This window comes from Leopardus geoffroyi (genome assembly GCF_018350155.1).
Source record: "Leopardus geoffroyi isolate Oge1 chromosome X unlocalized genomic scaffold, O.geoffroyi_Oge1_pat1.0 chrX_random_Un_scaffold_72, whole genome shotgun sequence".
Classification (NCBI taxonomy): domain Eukaryota; kingdom Metazoa; phylum Chordata; class Mammalia; order Carnivora; family Felidae; genus Leopardus; species Leopardus geoffroyi.
In genome coordinates, this window is record NW_025543576.1 from 1 (window position 1) to 20449 (window position 20449).

At 42.8% G+C, this 20449-nt stretch overlaps 1 protein-coding gene across 36 annotated transcripts in view; it reads left to right on the forward strand.

Moving 5' to 3' along the window:
• The first annotated feature begins 210 nt into the window (after positions 1–210).
• The window catches only part of LOC123595721 (protein FAM156A/FAM156B-like), a 47409-nt gene continuing 27170 nt past the window's right edge, over positions 211–20449 (forward strand). For 6 of the 36 annotated variants that reach the window (XM_045473391.1, XM_045473396.1, XM_045473392.1 and 3 more), the window contains exons 1-2: positions 271–517; positions 9076–9229. The gene's annotated coding sequence lies outside the window, so the exon portion shown is untranslated. Of the gene's footprint in view, positions 518–7313; positions 7744–7889; positions 8130–8307; positions 8355–9075; positions 9251–20449 lie in introns of those variants that run through there. The other 30 variants (XM_045473408.1, XM_045473407.1, XM_045473410.1 and 27 more) reach the window with 22 other exon arrangements.

The following is a 20449-nucleotide window of genomic DNA, read 5'->3' on the forward strand; positions in this document are numbered from 1 at the left end:
CCCATGTGAGCCTATGTGAACACCGGGTCTCAGGCCGCTTTATTCAGTTGCACTTCGCCGACTCCACCCCTCCGTTTCTGCATGGTTACGTCCAGCTGGGCAGCAACGAGGTGAGAGGGGGCGAGGTCAGAGGCTTTCTGGGTGATGATTGGTCCGGGAGAGAGTGTGCCAGAGTAAGCCCTTCCGGGGCGCAAAATGGCTCCGGAAAAACTCCCTACTCCCCGCCCCTGTCTTCGTCTACCCCGTTCCCATTGGCTATCTAGCGGGGTCAGGCACAACGAGGACAGGAGCTCTGGGCGAGGGGTGTGTGTGGGTGTGGGTGTGGGTGTGGGTATGTTTGTTTGTGTGTGTGGCTTTTCAGAGGGCACAGTTTTTCTCCGAGTTGAACTACTCACCGACTGACTGCCCCGAGGGGCTGAAGATGCTGCCCCAGTCGGTGGCGAGGTTCGGCGCAACAGCTCGCTTGTAGCCAGAGTCTGGCACTGGACGCGCGCCGTGACTGTGCAACTGTCTTCACGTGAGCTCTTTCAGTCCTGTTCAGCCCTAACTCGGTCACAAGCCTATTCGGGCGCATTTGGCACGGCGCCATCAATCAATTAAGTCCAGGGCGAGGTCTGTGCGCTTGTTTGGCGTCCCTGCCTGGGAAGTAGAGTGTGTCAAGCAGTTTGGGGATGTGTGTGGCTAGAGAGGACATCACAGGCACAGTTTGAGTATATTTGATCTTTCTGAGCCTTTTAGGAGATTGGGAGTGAATGGGATATTTTATCTGAGTGGATTTTGTACGGCACGGGATAAGGACTTTAGGCCGTGCTTGTCTGTATATCTGGGGGTGCATTTTCTGAGCTTTTTGCGCATTTATGTCCGTGGGGTTGAGATCTGTGTGGGCGTCTGCACCCCAGGTGTGAGGTCTCTGAGCTGTTTGTGATTCTGTTTCAAGTTGTGATATCTCTGAGCTGCGTGGGGTGGGGGGTATTATCTTAAGGTGTAAAGGATCTGTGCTGTTTGGGAGTCCAAGGTGTGGGTTCTCTGAAATGTCTGGGGACTTTAAAGATAAAGGTTATGTGATGTTTCTGAGTTATTTGAGCTTCTGTCTTTCCCTTTTTATTTTGAGGTCCTTGTAATAGCTTGGGAGGTGTCTGCAGGGTTTGGGAGTCTTCTCTAGGATGTGAGGTCTCTGAGCAGATTTAATTTGTTTCCTGGAGTGAACACGTTGATCTGTTGCGGGGGGGGGGGGGCAGGAGTTGTTTCAGTGTGTATGGTCTCTGTTGTTTTTTTTTTTTTTTTTTGTATTCTGTGACTCAAGTTGCAAGCTCTTTGTGCAGAGATTTTTGGAATCTTTTTTAGGGTGTGTTCAGGGATCTGTTTTTGGTGTCCCTGGGTATCTGAGCTGTTTGGGGTCTGTGTCTGAGAAGTAAAATCTTTTATCTTTGTGGTTGTGAGGTCTCTTTCCAGGAACTGAGGGGTTTGGAAGCTGGCAGATATGATTCCAAAGCCCGGACCCCCAAATCCTGGTTGTGTGTCATCGGGAAAGTCACTTGTTTCCTGAGGATTAAATATGTGTCAGCATCAATAAAATGGGGCCAGTGCGTGTCTTGGAGGGTACCTGTGCAACTTAGAAGTGTGTGTAAAGGTCCTGACTCCCAGCCATCCTTCCACAAGAATTTTCTGATCACCGGCTGTGTGCCTGAGTACTTTCCTTGGAAGTTGGAAGTACAACACAGGATAAAACTGACAAAGTGTCTTATTCCCTAGAGTTAGCCAGTAAATGTATTGACTGTCAGAGGATGTCAAGTGCTACATAGAAAGAGAAGGCGGGTTGGAGGAAGGAGTATGTGGGGATCATGTTGGTATTTATGACTCCCTCAGAAGGTAATGACTGAGCAGATTCCTGAGGAAGTGAAGGAGCAGGCCGTGGAACTACCTGCAGTTGTTAGAACATTACAGGCAGAAGGTACAGCAGGTGCAACAGTACTGAGGGGAAATCCACTGAGTGTGTTCCTGGATATCAAGGAGTCCTGTAATGCTGGCAAAAGCCCTCAAAACTGGTTTGACACATAGAGCGCAGTGAAAGGTATCTGGTGTTGCTGTCTCTGTTTTTCCCACAACCTGTGAGGGAGGTGGTCTTCATCCCCATTTTATAAAGGACCCGAGACTCCAAGAAGTGCCCAGAATCTTCTCTCCTGTTTACACCTGAAATTGCTAAGAGGAGTGAAACCTTGTGCTCCATCATGAAAGACTTGAGACATGAGAGGCTTGAGTGTCAGAGCTGCAGGGCCCACACCATCCAGTTTGGATGTCAGCCAGCCAGCAGATATAAGCGATAATATGGGAATCATGCCCCTCATTACATTTCTACATTTGATGGAGGTCCGGACTGAGAAAGAAATGGGGCAGAGAAGAGAGGCAGGAAGGGGAAGCTGGAGAGCAATGAGAAAAAAAACAAAAAAAAAAAACAAAAAAAAAAAACCAACACACTGGCTTCATGATGTTGCCTGGATTTGCCCCAATTCCCTTTAATTAATTGATTGTATTGAGATATATTCACCTCTCCCCCTCCCTTTTCTTTCCCTTCCCTTTCCTTCCCTTCCCTTCCCTCCTGTTGTGCCTGAGCAGTTCAGCCCTGAAGCCATTAGGTGCTACAGAGCAAGGCAAGTGTGTGCATGTAGGGGCATCCCACACTTGGAGTCAGAGCCCAGGCACAGTGAGAAGGGCATCCATACATAGGGGCAGACTGCATTGGGGACAGAGCCCAAGGTAGTAAGGAGGATGTCCCTGGGGGTTGGATGGGGAGAAGGCTAACTGGCTCAAGGGTTCAAACTTCAGTGGAGTGTGGAGGTCAAGGTCAGGGATTGGTTCAGCAGAGCGTGTGAGGGTGGGCCTCTGTGTGCAACTGGGATGCCTTATATACTTTAGGATTCGTCAACTCACTAAATGTGGAAGACCCGACTCTCACTTTTGGAAGAGGAAATTTCAAATACAGAAAGGAAGAAAACAAATTCTGAGGTGTTCTATTGGGATTGGAGGTCTCCATGTGAACTCATGCTTTATGATATGTATGTGTGCATATGTGCGTATGTTGATAGATACAGATGTACATATGTATGCGTGTGTGTTTGAATGTGTACATACATGTATTCCAAACTTTCTGGAAACAGCAACATCCCAATAGTAATAAGTACACCTAGCCCCGACGTCCTGGCTTCTAAATATTATTCTGCATTCAGTGATGGGTTCCCAGGCTGGGAGAGCGAAAGGACAAATGAGCCTGGCTCAACTTGTGGTACCAATCATAAGGGACAGTTCAAGGAAACTTGTGGTACCAACAATAAGGGACAGTTCAAAGACTGATTTGGTGATGTCAGAAGGACACAGAAAATAGCCTGAAGGGGCTCCCACTGGACATTCTGGGGATGATTTTATTTTTTCAGCTTTAATGAGATACTATTGATATATAACATAAGTAAGCTTAAGGTATACACGGTGATGATATATATATATATATATATATATATAAAAATTGTGTGTGTGTGTGTGTGTGTGAGATCCCCATAACTTACTCTTCTTATGGCTGGAAATTTGTACCCAAAACCACCGTTTTCCCCAACCCCTGGCAAACACCATTCTAATCTCTATTTCTATGAGTTTGGCTTTTTAAATTTCCACATATGTGAGAACATACAGTATTTGTCTTTCTCTGTCTTCTTTCAGTGTAAAGCATTCAGGGTCCATCCATTTAGTTGCAAAAGCCAGGATTTTCTTTTTATGGCCAATTAATATTCCATTGTGTATTTATAGCACATTTTCTTGATCCATTCATCCCTCCATGGACACTTACATTGTTTCCATATCTTGGCTGTTGCTGCACAGTCAATCATAAAATCGGTGTTACTCCTCCAATTTTGTTTTTCATTTTCAAAATTATTTGACTATTCTAGTTCCTTTACCTTTCCACATAAACTTCATAATCAGTCTATATGTCCAAAAAGTCCTACTGGGATTTTTTTATTGGAATTGTATTAAAATGTTGCATTCCTTTGAGGCCTATTGACGCCTACATTATTTTGATTTGATCAACCCAAGAACACAGTATGTGTCTCCATTCATTTAGGTCTTATATTTCTTTCCTCAGCTTTTTGTGGTTTTGAGCATATACATCCTGTGTATGTTTCGATAGACTGGAACGGGGGAAGCGATTGTAAATGGTACCTGCGGGTGGTTTCCGTATTTTGTCTTGTTATGTAATTGTTCATTGCTAGCATGCAGAAAGTTGCTTGATTTTTTTGTGTTCAGCTTCTATGCTGTGACAACACTGAATTCACGTATTGGTTCTAGGAGGTTTTTTTCTGTAATTTCATGGGATTTTCTACATACATAATCATGTCATTGTGAATTGGAAGTTTTATTTCCTCCTTCCTGACCTTTCTTTTTTCTTTCCTTACTGAAGTGACTAGGACTTCTAGCAAAATACTGAATAACAGAGGGGAGAGTGGGTATCGTAGCCTCATTCCTGGTCTTAGGGAGAAAGCATGTAGTCTTTCCTCATTAAGCAGGATGGAGGGTGTAGGTATTTTTGTAAGATGCTCTGTATCGTGGAGTTGTTTCTAGAGAAAGTATTGTAAGTCCTGGAGGGTGAACGGGGCAATAGCTGAAATGTCAGCAATGTTCTGGTCTCAAGGCTGTCGAACGTGGTAGCATTATGAGCTACAGAGCCCCACGATCCCCCAGAGGACAGTTAAGATACAAAACCTGCTGTAATTCCCTGACACTCCTTAAAACTTCACGTACTCCTGCATGCCTTCACGTAGCCACCAAATGTATGTCTGGTTAATGTCTAAAGGTCCATTGTGCTCTCTATCCATGCTTTGATATTCTTTGATCCTCTATCTAATGAAATATGAAATAAGGGCTATATGCAGTCTGCTGCTCTCTCACAGAGGCAGCCCTGCATACCCGCTCGGTCTGGTGTCTGAGAACTTCTTCAGTGCGTGGCCACACTATATCCAGGTTAGGAAAGTTCCCTTCTGGTTATAGTTTGCTGAATGTTTTTATCATGAATGGCTGTTGAATTTGGTCAGATGCTTTCTCTGCATCAATTGATATGATCATGTGGGTCTTTTTTTTTTTGATACACTAATGTGATTTCTTAACTGATTTTTGAATTCTACACCAGCTTTGTATTTCCAGGGTAAACCCAACTTGCTCATGTTGTATTATTCTTTTTATATATTATTGAATGATTTGCTAGTAGTGTCTTTGTCTGATTTTGGTATCAGGGTAATGCCAGTCTGATGAAATGATTCAAGAAGTGGTCCCTCTCTTCTATTTCTTTGAAGAGGTTGTAGAATTGCTGTTATTTCTTATTATATTTCTACTACTTTTGTAGAATTTTTTAAAATTTAAATTCAAGTTAGTGTATAGTGTAGTAATGGTTTCAGGAGTAGAATTTAGTGATTCATCACTTACATATAACACCCAGTGCTCATCCCAACAAGTGTCCTCCTTAATGCCCATGATGCATTTAAGCTCATTCCCCCCCCCCCCACACACACACACACAAAACACCTCTCCAGCAACCTTCCGTTTGTTCTCTGTATTTAAGAATCTCTTATGGTTTGCCTCCCTCTCTGTTTTTATCTTATTTTTGCTTCCCTTCCTCTGTGTTCATCTGTTATGTTTTTTAAATTTGACATGGGGTGAAATCGTATGGTATTTGTCTTTCTCTGACTGACTTATTTTGCTTAGCATAATACGATCTACTTCCATCCACATTGTTGCAAATGGCAAGATTTCATTCTTTTTAATCCCCGAGTAGTATTCCATTGTATATGTATGTACCACTTCTTCTTTATCCATTCATCAGTCAATGGACATATGGGCTTTTCCCATAATTTGGCTGTTGTTGATAGCACACTGTTACTTGTTCTTAAGTGTGTGGTACAGTTTTCCAGAGAAACCGTCTGGGCCTGGAGATTTCTTTCCTGAAAGTTTTTAACAATGATATTTTAGAAATATATGTATGTTTTTCAGATTACCTGGGTGGTGGTTTTTTGTTTTTTTGGTTTTGTTTGGTTTTGTTTTGTTTGGGTTGAGCTTTAATAGTTTGTGTCTTTCAAGCAATTGTTCTGTTCCATTTCAATTACCAAATGTAAGTGCATAGATTATTTGTTAGAATCCATTCAAATTCTCTGGATTCTGTAACCTATTTCATTCTGGATATTGGTAAGTTGTGTCTTTATTTTACTTATCTTTCTTTTTGTGTCAGTCTGGATAGAAATTTATGAATTTTATTGACCTTTTCGAAGAACCAGCTTTTGGTTTCATTGACTATCTCTATTCTTTTCCTGATATTTGCTCTAAATCCTGTTTTTCTTATTTGCTTGCTTTATTTTTATGTCCTGTTTCTAGTTTCTTAAGGTGGAAGCTTTCATTATTAACGTGGGTCCTTTCTTCTTTCTAATACAAACATTTGATGCGGTACATTTAACACTAAGTACTGCTGTAGCTGCATCCTGCAAATTTGGATGTGTTGTATTTTCATTTGCATTCAGTTCATCTGATAAAGGGTTAGTATCCAAAATATTTTCTAATTTCCCTTGAGCCTTGCCATTTGCACCATGGGATTATTTAGGCATGTATCGTGTAATTTCCTTGTGTTTGGAGGTTTTCCTCTTCACATTTTCTTACATATTGGGGTTTTTTTTTTTCTTTTGCTCAGGCAACATTCTCTGTATGATTTCAACTATTTTATAACTTCTAATATGTGTTTCGTGACCCAGGATGCAGTCCACCTTGGTGAAACTTCCATATGTGAAGGGTTCTATACTTGTCAGTTACATCCAGGTAGTTCACAGTGTTCAGTTCATCCGCATATTGCTAATTTTCCTTCTATTCCTTCTGCATATGACTGAGAGAGTGTTGACTTCTGTAACTGTTACTTGTAGATTTGTTCATTTATCCTTCAGTTCTGTCTGACTTGGTTATATATTTCGAAGCTTTGTTATTGGGTGTTGTGCAGAGAAGAGTTAACATAGTAGGCCTGAAACTACTGTGCTTACAAACATCAGCATGTTGGCCCTTATCTTGCATCCGGGAACTTGAATTTCAGAAGGTTTCCCACCATTCCCTACCTGAGCAGGGTGCTTTATTCTTCCTAAACTGTCCAAACAATATGTTTCATGTTAAACATCTATGAAACATCTCAACACATAGACATCTATGAAAATACCTTTCCTTCTGGGAATCTGAAATCTTGGTGTGTGCTGGGCAGACAGTGCCTACGTGACCAGCCTCCATCCCAAACCTCTGATGCTGTGTTACTCACGAGGTACCCTTGGTAGACAGCATTTCACATGAGTTATCATGATTTGTTGCTGAAGGCACAAATTGTGTGACTCTCCTGGGAAAGGACTCTTGGAAGCTTGCACTGGTTTCCTCCAGATGTTACCCAGGGCACCATTTCCCCTGGGCAATTTTGCTTTCTATCCTTTTGCTGTAATAAATCTTAGCCCTGAGGATGACCTTCACGTCCTCCTGGGGATGCAGCAGAAGCAAGGGTGGTCTTGGGACCTCCGAAACCATGGTGGCAGCCATGGGACTCACTAGCAGGAAAACCCTGACTCACTAAAATATGGTGGAAGACTTTGCGTAAAGAAAGGATGGCACGGTAGAGATGATAAGCTGCTTGTGCCTCAGTGACTATGGATGTGCCCACGATATGAAAGAGCAGCTGAGCTGTTCTGAAAGGTAAATGTTACACACGGAATGCAAAAATAAAAGGTCCAAGTCCAAGAGCGTTGGCTCACTGCATGCCTTGGCTGCTTTAGCCATGCTGGATGCTATGAGGTGAACAAGTGTAGCCAACTTATGACTTGGGTCTTTATTCTCTGGAGGCCAGGGAAAAGGATCCAGACCTTCCCAAAGGTGAACAAAAATGTTGAAAGTTTAACTTGCTGTCTCCTGCACGTGGGAGAAGACAAATTTAATTGGTTGCCTGGGTTAGAAAAAGCTTTACATAAACTAGAGGCAAAGACGGAGGGGAAGGCATTCCAGCCTTTTCTTCAGCTGGCTTACTGCTGCTGTGGCTGCGCCTCCCAGCATTCCAACCAGGATGTCCCCTGTATGGTCACCCGGTAAGTGTCCACTTACTGCTAGGAGTTTCAGTAAACTTGCAGTGAGAGCGAAAAGGGAGGATTTAAAAGTGGCTTTGTACGTTGTGGCTGTTGGTGCCTGGATGTCTGAGAAAGCTGATGTAAGATGTTAGGCAGGGCCACTGTTCAAAGCAGCTGCCCCCAGCAAGGGTATGACCTGTTCTAGCCTGGCTGCTGGATAAAGGAGAGAGACAAAAGGGACAGGAGGTGATGTAAACCCGTTTTGAAAATTTTGAAAATTCAGAATTTCATCCTGAACAATTCCTAATGATCATGAGTCTTTCTCGTTATGTAATAGAGTTTTCTATGAAAATATTTTGGTCCCTTTTGCTAACAGGCCCTCCTTACAAAAGGTTTGGAGGAGAGCAGGGGATAAATAAAGACACGGAAAGGTTCAGTTTCAGAATTGTACGCACTGATTTTGTAACAGTGGAGAAAACAAACCTGGCACCTGGGGAGAAGCAGAGGGAAGAGGCGAGGACATTAATGGCCTGTGTCTGTCCAGACTATTCTTGGAAATTTTCTATTTTTTGTTAAGGAAACACTCTCAGCGCAGCCTTTGCAAGCCTTTGTGAGCACTGCGAATGCAAATTGACTCCTGAGCCTCGAGCCATACCTGCCAGAGCTCTGACTGTGGGACAGCAGGGGTGGCCCCAGCTCCTGGGCGTTGCACGCATGGCACCTCCACGTGACCTCCACCCTCAGAGAGAGGATGAACTGGTGTCATGGACAGACACAACTTTGGGAAATAACTGCCTCCAGGCATCCCTCTAAAACCAAGGGCTCAAATGAATATTCCAAGTGGACAGGGAGTCCTAGAGGGGAAGGCCCGTGGCGGGAGACCACATTGAGGCCCCGGTGAGCCGTGTTGCCGGATTCGGTGTATGTCCAGCTCTGGGCTCCCTAATGATTGTAAACTCTGTTTCAGGAGAATCACGTGTGCCCGCTAGGATTACCCTTCCTGTGTGTGTGCCCTGACCAGCCCGACACTGCCTCAGCCTGGAAGACGTTCAGGTCAGGTTCTGCTTCTCGACCGGTGTGTGCTGTGCCTGAATTTGTGCGTCAGGCCAGCTAAAAAGAAGGTTCGTACAAAAAACTAAGCAGTAAGTTACCTGTTTTTCTACATTAGACCTTTGTGGTTAGTGCAAATTGTTTTAACTGGTTAAATCTAGGACCCCTGAGGGATGTGATGGAGATCAGTCCTGCAGGCTGGTCTTACCCTACCGCATTGGTCCTAAGACTGAGACCTGTGGCACGTCCCTCCTGCCCTCTGCAGACCGGCATCTGTGTGGTTCATCATCATGACACTAGGTCCATTCATTCCCATTTGACTTCAATTCCACAAGTGTGGACTGGCCTTCTGCCGAGTGTCAGGTCCTCTGGCCTGAAGACACCAAGAGGTGTGTTTCCAACCTTCCACGAGGCAGACACGAGGGAGACAGATATGGAAACAAAGTGGCAATGTTCAGTGACCGCTGGCAGATCACATTGTGAACATCTCCCACTTAATTCCTCCGGTCCTTTCACAGCATAACCTGGAGAAGACCCATCCGGTCAGTACACTTGGGTTCCCCTCATTCTATTTCCTGCACGCACAGCCACAGATATCAAGTGATACTGGCATGTTGTATGAGATGCAAAGCCATGAACAGAATTGCTTTCATTGATGTATTTTCCAAAACAGTCAAGGATTATTGGTACCTTCCCAGGTAAAACAACATGCAAGTATCCCTCAATTTACAGGGAAGTTAACATTTATGGAAAATCCACCTTATGTAAGTCTCTGTCAAAAAGATTTGCCTCCCTGAAACTTTCCCTTTTTAAATACTGATACTTCCCTTTAATCATTTCAACAATCACAGTCTCCCTCTGAAATTTTCAAAATGTGCCATTGTGGTTATAACCCACATAATATGCTGGTCCTTGCCTGGATTTGGTGCGAGGAAATACCATGGCAGCATGGTACTCCCAGGAAGTACTCCCTGGGAAGGATTCCGGGCACCCTCATCCTCTGCCTGCTTTCTGTGATAAGAACGTGTTTCAGGGACAGCTGAGATGTGAGGTAAAGCTTCATTTCAGAGGTCACCACTGCCGTGGAATGTCCACGCCCGGATGGTTTTGTGCTCGTCTTGGCTCTTAGCTCCTGGGACTGGGGTTCTCCTCCTCATTGATGACAAGCCTTTCTAGGTATGGACACCAGAGTAAGGGGCTGGGCAAGGGCTTTAAGCTTCTGTCCTGTTCGGGACAGCAGATGATATCACAGGACAGCTGAAAGGACAAGAGGGAGATGATCTCCTAAGGTCAAAGGCAGGTTTTTGATAGGTGAAGGGAAGACATGTGCCCAAGTTCTGGTTGCGCCAGGCTGACGTGGAGTGGAGTGTGGGTGTAAGAATGAACCAAAGGCTGCGAGGACATGGGGAGAATAGATTGCATAACCTCACATCATATGGTTTACGTGGTCCTCAAAAAAAGCCCGTGCCATCATGAGAACTTAATGTCATCTTCTGTCACCAACCCTACCCACTGGCCACGAAGAGAATGGATTTGAGATAGACCGAAGCTTTCATGGAGAACGTCCAGTGGGGTCGTGATGTCCTGTCAGAAAATCTGCCCTGCCCTTGGTTTGAGTCTCAGGCTGTGCTCATTATGTTCTGCTTTCTGTGTGCTTTCAGATTGGTCTCTCATGTGTGTGTTTGTCTGGAAAGAGTCAGTACATTGAAGTCAGGCTTGCTACCACAGGGATTTAATAAAGTTCTTGAGAGTTTCCTAGGCAGAGTTAAAAATCACAGATTCTAGGGTGCGTGGGTGGCTCAGTTGGTTAAGTATCCGACTCTTGATTTCGGCTCAGGACATGATCTCACAGTTCATGAGAATGAGCTCCGCATTGGGCTCCATGCTAACAGTCCAGAGCCTACTTGGGATTCTCTCTCTTCCTCTGTCTCTGCTGCTACCCGATTCACGTGCATGTTCGCTCTCGCGCACGCGCTCTCTCTCTCTCGATAAATAAACATTTTTTTAAAAATCACAGATTCTTAACGTTGTGACCACGCTAAATGAGATTCACTGGGTATGGATCATAGCATGTGCATTTTTAAAAACTTCTTGGGTTCTGACTTAGGAGGACTCCTTGTCTGGGAACTACTGGAGCAGGGCAGTCAGTGGTCCCGTTTTTCTGCTGCCTGGCTTCTCTCTCCATTGTTGTGAGGGTGCAGAAGTGACAACAGTTTGGTGCCTTCTCTGATGCACAAACCCAAGAACTTCAGCTAGGAGACTGATGTGCTGTCTGCTGTACTAACAAGGCTCGGAGAGTATTGTTTCCACAGAGTATCCTGAATCCAGTCCCTGTCAAGCTTCCATCTAAGTGATTGCTGTTGAAATCAAATTTCTGTATACCATGCAGTTCCGTGCTATAAAATCAGTTTGTGTTATATGTTAGGTGTAACTCTAAATATTTTGCAGTGGCCCTTGGATCCTAATATTGACTGAACAAGTACACAGTACAGTGAATTGTCTGCAACGTGGGCCTGCACCACTTACGGCCCGATGCCACTGAGCAAGTTACTTAACATCTGTGTGCCTCGTTTCCATTAGCAACGTGGAAACACTAGTTAGTAGTAAGTGTAGCTACTTCTTGGGGGCAGTTTAGAGTACTGACTGTGTTAAGACAAAAAAAAGTCATCAGGACAGTGCCCGGCATGTGGCAAATTGCCGATCAATTCTAGCCATTGTTGTTACTGTTGTTGTTCCCACATTTCCGGGAAGCATGTTCTGGACAGATGGTGTCAAGACTACCTTTGACTCACTGGAAGGACTTAGCACTATCACTTCGGCTCCTTGGGGACTCAGGAATTGAGTCTGTGGGGCACGGTGGAGGGCGTGTTTTTATTAGCATAACGAGTATTCAGCTCTCCTTATGGGCCATTGGGAAGCCTAAATGCAATGCTAGGTTCCATCATCGTGGGCTCCTATGGAAAACTTGAATGGAAACTTCTCTAGGAAATTAGAACGAATGACCTGTTTGCACATTTTGTACAGTGTTTGGAAAATGAAGTGGTCACTGGATGATGATAGAACACGAGTGTATAAATTTGCGTAAACATTTCAAAGAGTGAAATGTAAAGGCCAAGGACCTCATCATGTGGTGGCTTCTACAGCCATTAGTTGTATTGAACTCCTATTGGGAGTTCAGTCTGGGAAGATGTGAGTCTGGTAAAGATACGAAGCTGTTAACAGTCCAGTTTTCATCAGTAACATTTGTTTTTCTTCCACTCATATTCATTATTCATTTAACAAAAGGCTGGTGTATTAGTATTTTCTGAACTGAGTCATGAGGAGGTGGTAAACAGTGTGTTTGGAGAGTCTTAGGAAAGGTGCAGTGAGGAGAGAATGGGAGTGGAGGATGAGGTGAAAGTGTGCAGGGGGCAGGCAGAGAGAAGGAGTAGCAAACAGGAGGGAAGGATAATGGATACAAGCAGAAGGAAAGAGACAGGAATACAAGCTCACACTTCAGGAGGCTTACTACAGGCCTGGATTTGTTTTTAGCTCTTTCCCTACAGCAATGATTTTAAAATTCATGGAGTATCCACTGCAGCACTGTGAGGTAAGTGTTTTTAAGGGTATCGTCCCTTGTTCCATCCAGATGAGGAAACTGAGACCCGTAGAGGTTAAGGGGTGAAGTAACTTACCCAGAGCCACCTACTCAGCAAGGGCAAGGTCAGGGTTAAATCCAGGTCAGAGAAAAACATACAGAGACATGGGATTTGGCCATAAACTGCAGTGCACCTCAGTGTCCAGTGTCCTTTGGTTCAAAAGACAGGTGAACGTGTAAGACAGCTTATCCTGATTACACTGGATCAGTGCTTGGATAGAACATGATGTCTCAGGTGCACGAGAGACTGTGAGGTGACGAGTCAATACAGGCACATCACTAAGTCGGGATCTGGTTCATATCAAGGTCTATACACGCGTTTGCTGCGGCAGATTTCAGCGTTGGTATCCTCATCACGATCATTATGGACAGTAGTTTATGGTATATATAATGTTTGGAAACAAAACAACAGATAAAATCCTATAGATTTTAAAGTCGTTTTTCTAAAGACTCGATCTCTTTGGTATCTTGACATTTCAAGATAATGAATTGCTTTGATGTCCTTGCCAGCTGAAAACGCAATCAGTGCATTTAAAGTAGAGGAGAGCTATGTGGGACAGTAGAGCAGAGCAGTGAGGGAAGCAGAGAGGTTTGGATGGAAGGTTAGCTAAGTCTGCAAGGGCCATGAAAATGCCACAGACGATGCAGGCCAAAACCAAACCAAATCAGACAGCAACTTGCTTGTCCCTAAGAAGAGACAGTTGTGCTATTGAGATAAGTATCTCTATTAAAATTTCTTAGACTTTTGCTCTCTTTTGGCCCCCAGGGTGCAGTGTGTGGTTCTTACAAGGTAGCACTGCTTTGGTCACGCTGTGGGTGAGAGTGGCAGCCTCACCTGAAGCATTCTCCGTTTGTGGGCCACCTGGAGCACGTTACTTGAAGTCTGGAGGCCTACGGATTCATAAGAGAAAACAGAAAGCAAATGCATAGTACAATAGTTAGATCCAGCCACCTCCAGTAGAGCCCTACAGCGCAAGTGAGATGCAGGCACAGGTGTTGTAGTCATTGGTTGGGAAGTAGCAGGGTTGGGTTGGGTGACTCAAAGAAGAAGCATGGAAGTGAGTACAAGGTGAGAAAACACATTAAGAGGGGACAAACAGCGAAAATCCCGTTTTCTGGCCTTGCTTTTCTGCTATGAAAATAGAGTGCTCTAGTATTGTGGGGAGAGGTTACCCTGGTCCGAGGTCCGGGAGGGAATCGCTGCACTTAGTGATGAGCGTTCTGATGACCCACCATGAACAGTAACGAGGGGACACTGAGTGTGTGAAGGCACAAAGGTCTCAGCCTTTACCATAGACAGACTCATAAAGTTTCTTAGCCTTGCTGAGAGTAACGCTGCCTCACCTTACAGAAGCTCGAAGCCGCCATCTGGCAACACCACTGGTGCTCCTCCATCTCCTGATCCAGCTGGGGGGTGGCTGCCCAGGCACTGCTCCCTGAGCTGCATAAGTATGATGGTAACCGTGTGTGTGTGTGTGTGTGTGTGTGTGTGTGTGTGTGTGTGTGTGGCAAATATAGGGTGAGAGACTCTATTCATTTAACTATGATTCACTAAATAAGCTTCAGCTCTTACCTAGACACTGTACACACTGTGTTGGGTGCCTGGGCGATACAGTAAACAAAGACACATCACTGCCTTCATGGAGTGAGTTTAAGCCAAATCATTCGAGAATAGTTAATCTAACAATCATATAAGTCAATGTAAAAATTACTACCGTGACTAGTGGTACCTAAGAGGTGTGTTTTATTGAGGTCTGATTGATAGGTAAAGCTATAGGTAAAGGTATTCACATGTACAACCCTTTCTTCTTGTTGGTGTGGTTGTTATTATATGATTATCATTAGCGGTAAGAACACTTTTAACATAAGATAATCTCTTAGCAATTTTAAGTATATAACACAGTATTGTTAGGTAAAGGCACTACGCTCTGTAGGTCTCCAGAACATACTTCTCTTTCATAGTTGTAACTTTGTACCTTTGACCATCACCTCACCATTTACCCCTCCCCTTACCCCTGGCAGCCATTGTTCTACCTTCAGCTTCTAGGAGTCTGACTATTTTAGATTGCACGTAGAAGGGAGATGGCCCAGTATTTGTCTTTCTGTGTCTGGTTTATTTTAGTAGCCATCAAGTCCTCCACGTCCAGATGACATGCTCTTATCTGTGTAAAACCCTGAAGATTCTGACAAAAAGAAATTGTTATACCTAAGGAACCAATTCAGTAACATTACTTTCATTTTTAAAAATAGCTTACTGGATATGAGATTCTTGGTTGTTGAGCATTTTTAAATTTTTTAATTACCCAGTTAGTTCCTTCTGGCCTCCATATTTTCTGCTGAGTAAACTGCTGTTAATTGTAGTTCCCTCATAAGTGACTGGTCATTTTCTCTTGTTGTTTTCACGATTTTCTCCTTGCTTTTGGCTTTCGGCATGTTTACTGTGATGTGTCTATGAATCGCTCATTTATCCTACTTGGAGTTCATTGAGTTGCTTTCAGGCACTGTTTCTTTGAATATTTTTTTCTGCTCCTTTCTGTCTCTGTTCTGGTACTCTCCTGCATCTGTGTTGGTGTTAAGAGTGTTCCATATGTTTGTGCAGCTCAGTTTATTGCCTTCATTTGTTTCCCTCACTTTCTTCAGACTGTATAATCGCTGTCCATCTGTCTTCAAGATTGCTAAATCTTTCTCTGGTAGTTCAACTAGTGTCGATCTCCTCGAGTGAATTTTTCACTTTAGTTACCGCACTTTTCAACTGCAGAACTTGTATTTGGTTCTTTTTTAAATAATTTTTCTCACTTTATTGTTATTCTGTCTTTGATGTGACATTTTCATCATACCTTCCTTTACTTTTTTTGATTGTGGTTTTCTTTGTTCTTTGGACCTGATTATAACAGCTACTTTGAATTCTTTATCAAATCTGACATCTGGTTGCAAGCACCTGCAGTTTCTGTTGCTTATTCATGCTTTCCTGTTTTTTGAATTATCATAATTTTTTTCTTGTCTAACTATCTAAAATATTGGAGCAGTACTGGGTACTGATCCATCCCACCCCTTCCTGGGTTTGTTACCTCTGTTTCCTTGTCTAGTTGTTTAGTGTCTAGCTGGTTTATTTTAGTGGAGTCTGTTTTCTCTCCTTACTCTCGCCCACCCCCACCCTTGTGTTAGGCTTCAGATTTTAGTCCTCAGGGAGAGACGACTTGGGGATGCCTACTGTCCCCTTGGGATGACTGGTTGCGGCAGGCTTCTCTCTGATTGTCTCTTTGCCTGACCACACCCAGCTGTTCCGGTTCACTGACTGTGGGCTACTTGTTCAACTGTTTTCAGCGATACCCTGGATATATTGCTTCATAATCTAAACCAGTGAAATCCATGCTCCTTTGAAGGGCTAGCTGCTGAAGTTACTGTTTCAGAGTTTTTCTGACCCTAGGCAGGCTCCTTGCAGCTGTCTCTTCTCCCTGATTGTCTCAGGTAATCCGGCCAGCCTACAGTTGATCCTCTATGTCCAAGACTTCTACCAGTCTCCTACCGTTTGCCTTGTACCACAACCTCCACTGTTTTGCAAGTGCCCTTAGGCTTGCTTGACCTTCTCCTCAACACCCCTTTGCAAATGAACTTTGTTCCTCTGAGAGGAGCTATCTGCTTCAAAACCTCTGAGCCACAACTCTGTAGTTGGGGAGTGGGGACAATGGCAGCACATTCTTTCTCCTGTTTTTCAGCATTACACTATGTAGCGTTGCTTTTGAAAATTTCCATTTTTAATTGTTTATGGCTGGTATATGGAAGCAGAATTTACTTTTACATACTGACTATGTGTCTCTTCACGTTGCTAAACTCGCTTCTTAATTCAAGTAATGTTTTATGGGTTTTTCTTACAGATTCAGGTGTTGCCAGTGAATAATGACTGTTTTACTTCTTTATTTCTTTACTTCTTTATTTCTGCTTGACTTTTTTATTGGCTAGAACAGCCAGGAAAATATTGACTAGAAGTGGTGAAAGTATGCATACTTACCTTGTTCCCTGTCTCAGGAGGGAAACATTCAGACCTTCAGGATTAACGATTACAGTAGCTTTAGATATTTTTGTAGATGCCAGTTATCGGTTTAAGGATGTTGCCAATAAACTGAATGAATCTTGCCATCTCCCCAACATTCATGTTGAAACCTTTCTCCAGTATGATGGTGATTGGAGGTAGGGCCTTTGGGAGGTGATCAGGTCATTCAGGTGAAGCCCACATGAATGGCATTAGTGCCCTTATAAAAGAGACCCACCCCTGAGAGCTCCCTCGGCCCTCCCGCCATGTGAGGACAAGAAGTCAGCAGTCCGTGAAGCAGGAAGCAGGGCCTCACATCCCAAATCTGCTGGCACCTTGATCTTGGGCTTCCTGGCATCTGGAAATATGAGAAATAGATTTCTCTTGTTTTTAGAAGTCATCCAGTCTGTGGTAGTTTTGTTGCAGCAGCCCTAGGAGACTAAGCTAGAAATCCTTCTTTATTCCTAGTTTGCTAGGAGTTTTTATCAAGTAAATTTATCAAATAAATACTCTTTATGCATCTATTGAGATGCTTATATATTTTTAGTCTGTTATTATGGTCAGTTAGCGTGAGTGATTCTGAAACATTGAACCACTCTCAAAGCTGTGGAACCATTTCACTATGGTATTTTGTCTTTTTTCTATATTGCTGGTTTCAAACAGCCGATATTTTATTTTGGATTATTGCGTCTGTGTCCATGAGTGCTATTGCTCTTGTTAGCCTCAAAAGTAGAACAGCCAGTTATTTTACCAGCAAAAATGAGTTTATTCAGGAATAGCAGAGAATTACAGTTTGGAACAAGCAACCTAAGGCAAAATCCTAGGCAAGTCCGATAAGCAAAGTAGAGGAACGTTATCTTATGGAGAAGAAGGAGGAAGTTGGAAGGGTTGTTTTGAATGAAAGTCCATCGAAGAAAAGCAAGAGTTCGGGGTAATGACAGTTTCTCATTGGCTGAGTTGGAGGCGTAGTCAGTATCTTACAGGACATGCAATGTACATCTTTTCCTGTTGGGGCCTACATGATTCTTTCATGTTGATTATTCTTCTGTTGGGTCTATAACTGACAGTTCTTCCTGTAATTGACGTTGAAGTGGTATGGTTCTCCCTTCTAGGCTCTGGACTCTAGTGAGGTTTCTCTTTTTTTTTTTTTTTTCCAGAGTCTGTTATTTATTTTCTTAATTTTTTGTCTTGCTTTCATATCAGGATATTGCTGGCTCTATAACATGTGTTAGGAAGTGTGACCTCATCTTCAGTTGCCTGGAAGACTTTGTTCAAACCTGCATTATTTCTTTCATATGTGTTTGATAGAATTTAAACAGTGAAACCATTCAAGCCTTGAGTTTTATGTGAGGGAAGGGTTTTTGTTTTCTGTTTGATTTAGTGAATTCAATCTCTGACAGATATAAGGCTAGTGGTGTTATTTTCTTGACTGGGGCCTGCGAGCCAGGGCCTTTCAAGGGGTTTTCCCATTTCATCTTTTTTTTGGATAATATTTTCAATAATATTTTCTCATCCACTTCATGTCTGAAAGATCTGTATTGATGTCTCCTCTGGCAGTAGCGATATTAGTAATCCATGTCACTCTGCCCTCATTCCTTATTATCAGTCTGGCTAAACCTATTAGATTTACTGGTCCTGTCATAGAACCAGCTCTTAGTTTCACTGATTCCTTTGTATCGATTTTATGATTTCTAGTAGGTCAATTTCTGTTCAAACCTTCATTATACTTTTTCTGCTTCCCTTAGGTTTAAATTGATTTTGCTTTTCTAATTTCTTAAGGTGACAGTTTAGACAGTTGATTTCAGACAGTTCTTCTTTTCTAATGTAAATATTTAATGATAAAAATTCCCCTCAATGCATTGTTGTAGATTCACCTTACAGATTTTGATATACTGTGTTTTGGTTTTCTACTTCTTGCAGGTTCTTCTTTGATCCCTGCATTATTGAGAAATGCCATTTAATTTCAAAATATTCTGTGGTTTTCCAGACACCTTGCTGCAATTAATTTCTGTTTAATTCTTTGCGGTCAGAGAACCCAGTTTGTATGATTTCAGCCCTTTAGAAGTTGTTGAGATTTACTTTATGGCACAGAATATGGCCTGTCTTGTGAACCTTGTGTGTGCACTTCAGAAGATGGTGTCTTGTGCTGTCCTTCTGTAAGCATCCGTTAGGTCATGGCTGTTGATAGTGTTGCTCGACTGCTCCATATAGTTTCTGATTGTGTTGTCCACTGGTACTGTCAGTTGTGGATGGGGGAATGTTGAAGGCTTCAGCTAACTGATTTCTCTGTTTTTCCTTTTAGTTTTATCAGTTTTTAGCTCTTGTATCAGTTTTTACTAATGCACGCACATTCATGATTTTTGGATCTTCTCGATGACTGGACCTCTTTTATTAAGTAACATCTGTCTTTTCCCCTTGTGATAATCCTCATTCTGAAGTATATTCTCTGTAATATTAATTTAGCCCTTCCAGCTTTTCCTGTGATTCACGTTTGCTGGGTGTATGTGTCTTAGTGTGTTCGGGGTGCAGGAACAAAATACCACAGACTGGGCGGCTTATGAACAAACTTGGTATCTCACAGTTTTGGAGGCTGGAAGTCCAAGATCAGGGTGCCGGCATAGTTGGGTTCTAGTGAGGACCCTCTTCAAAGTCACAGATTTGTGGTTGTGTCCTCACATAGTGGAAGGACAAAGGATCTCTGGAACCTCTTTCATAAGGGCCCTAATCCTATTCATGAGGGCTCTGCCCCAGGGCCTCATCACCTTCCAAAGGCCACACCTCCTAGGTTAGGAGGTATGGGGGTTAGGATTTAACATAGGAATTTTGGAGGAGACATCTTCAAACCATAGCATTATCGATAAATTTTCCTTTCAGTTACTTTTAACTTAATTTATGTATTCATATTTAAAGTGAGATTCCTTTTGACAGTACATAGTTGGGTCTTTCTATTTTTATCTAAAGTGACAAATTAGGTCTTTTAATTGATGTGTAGGCAGTGTACAATTAGTGTGTTAACAGTTTACATTTAAGTCTGCCATCTGGCTGTATATTTTATCCTATGGATATTTTATTCACATTTTCCTTTCCTATTCCCTCTATAATTTTGGATCAGTTGAACATTTGGTGTTATTCCATTTTATCTCCACAATTGGCTTACTTGTTATATATCTTTAAACATTTTTTCGAAACGGTTGCTCTAGGGTTCTAATATATATTGTTGCTTTTCACACTGTGCCTTCAAACGATATTATACCACTTCCTGTACACTGTCAGAATCGTAGGACTATGTACCTTCATGTCCTTTCTCCCAGCCTTAGTGCTATTGTTTTCTTGCATTTTATTTCTACCAAGGTCGTAAACCCCACAATACATTGTTACTATTATTTAGATGGTTTTCTTTTACTGAGATTAAATATAAGGAAAAAATTCATATACGCCCACAACTTTACCACATCCAGCACTATTCAGTTCTTTGTATAGATCCAGATTTTCTTTGGATTTCATTTGCCTTCTTCCTGAGGAACTCCCTTTAACATGTTGTGTAGGGCAGATCTTCTGGCAATGAATTTTCTCAGCTTTTTTATTTCTTTGAAAGTTTTTGTTTCACCTTCATTTTCAACGTTT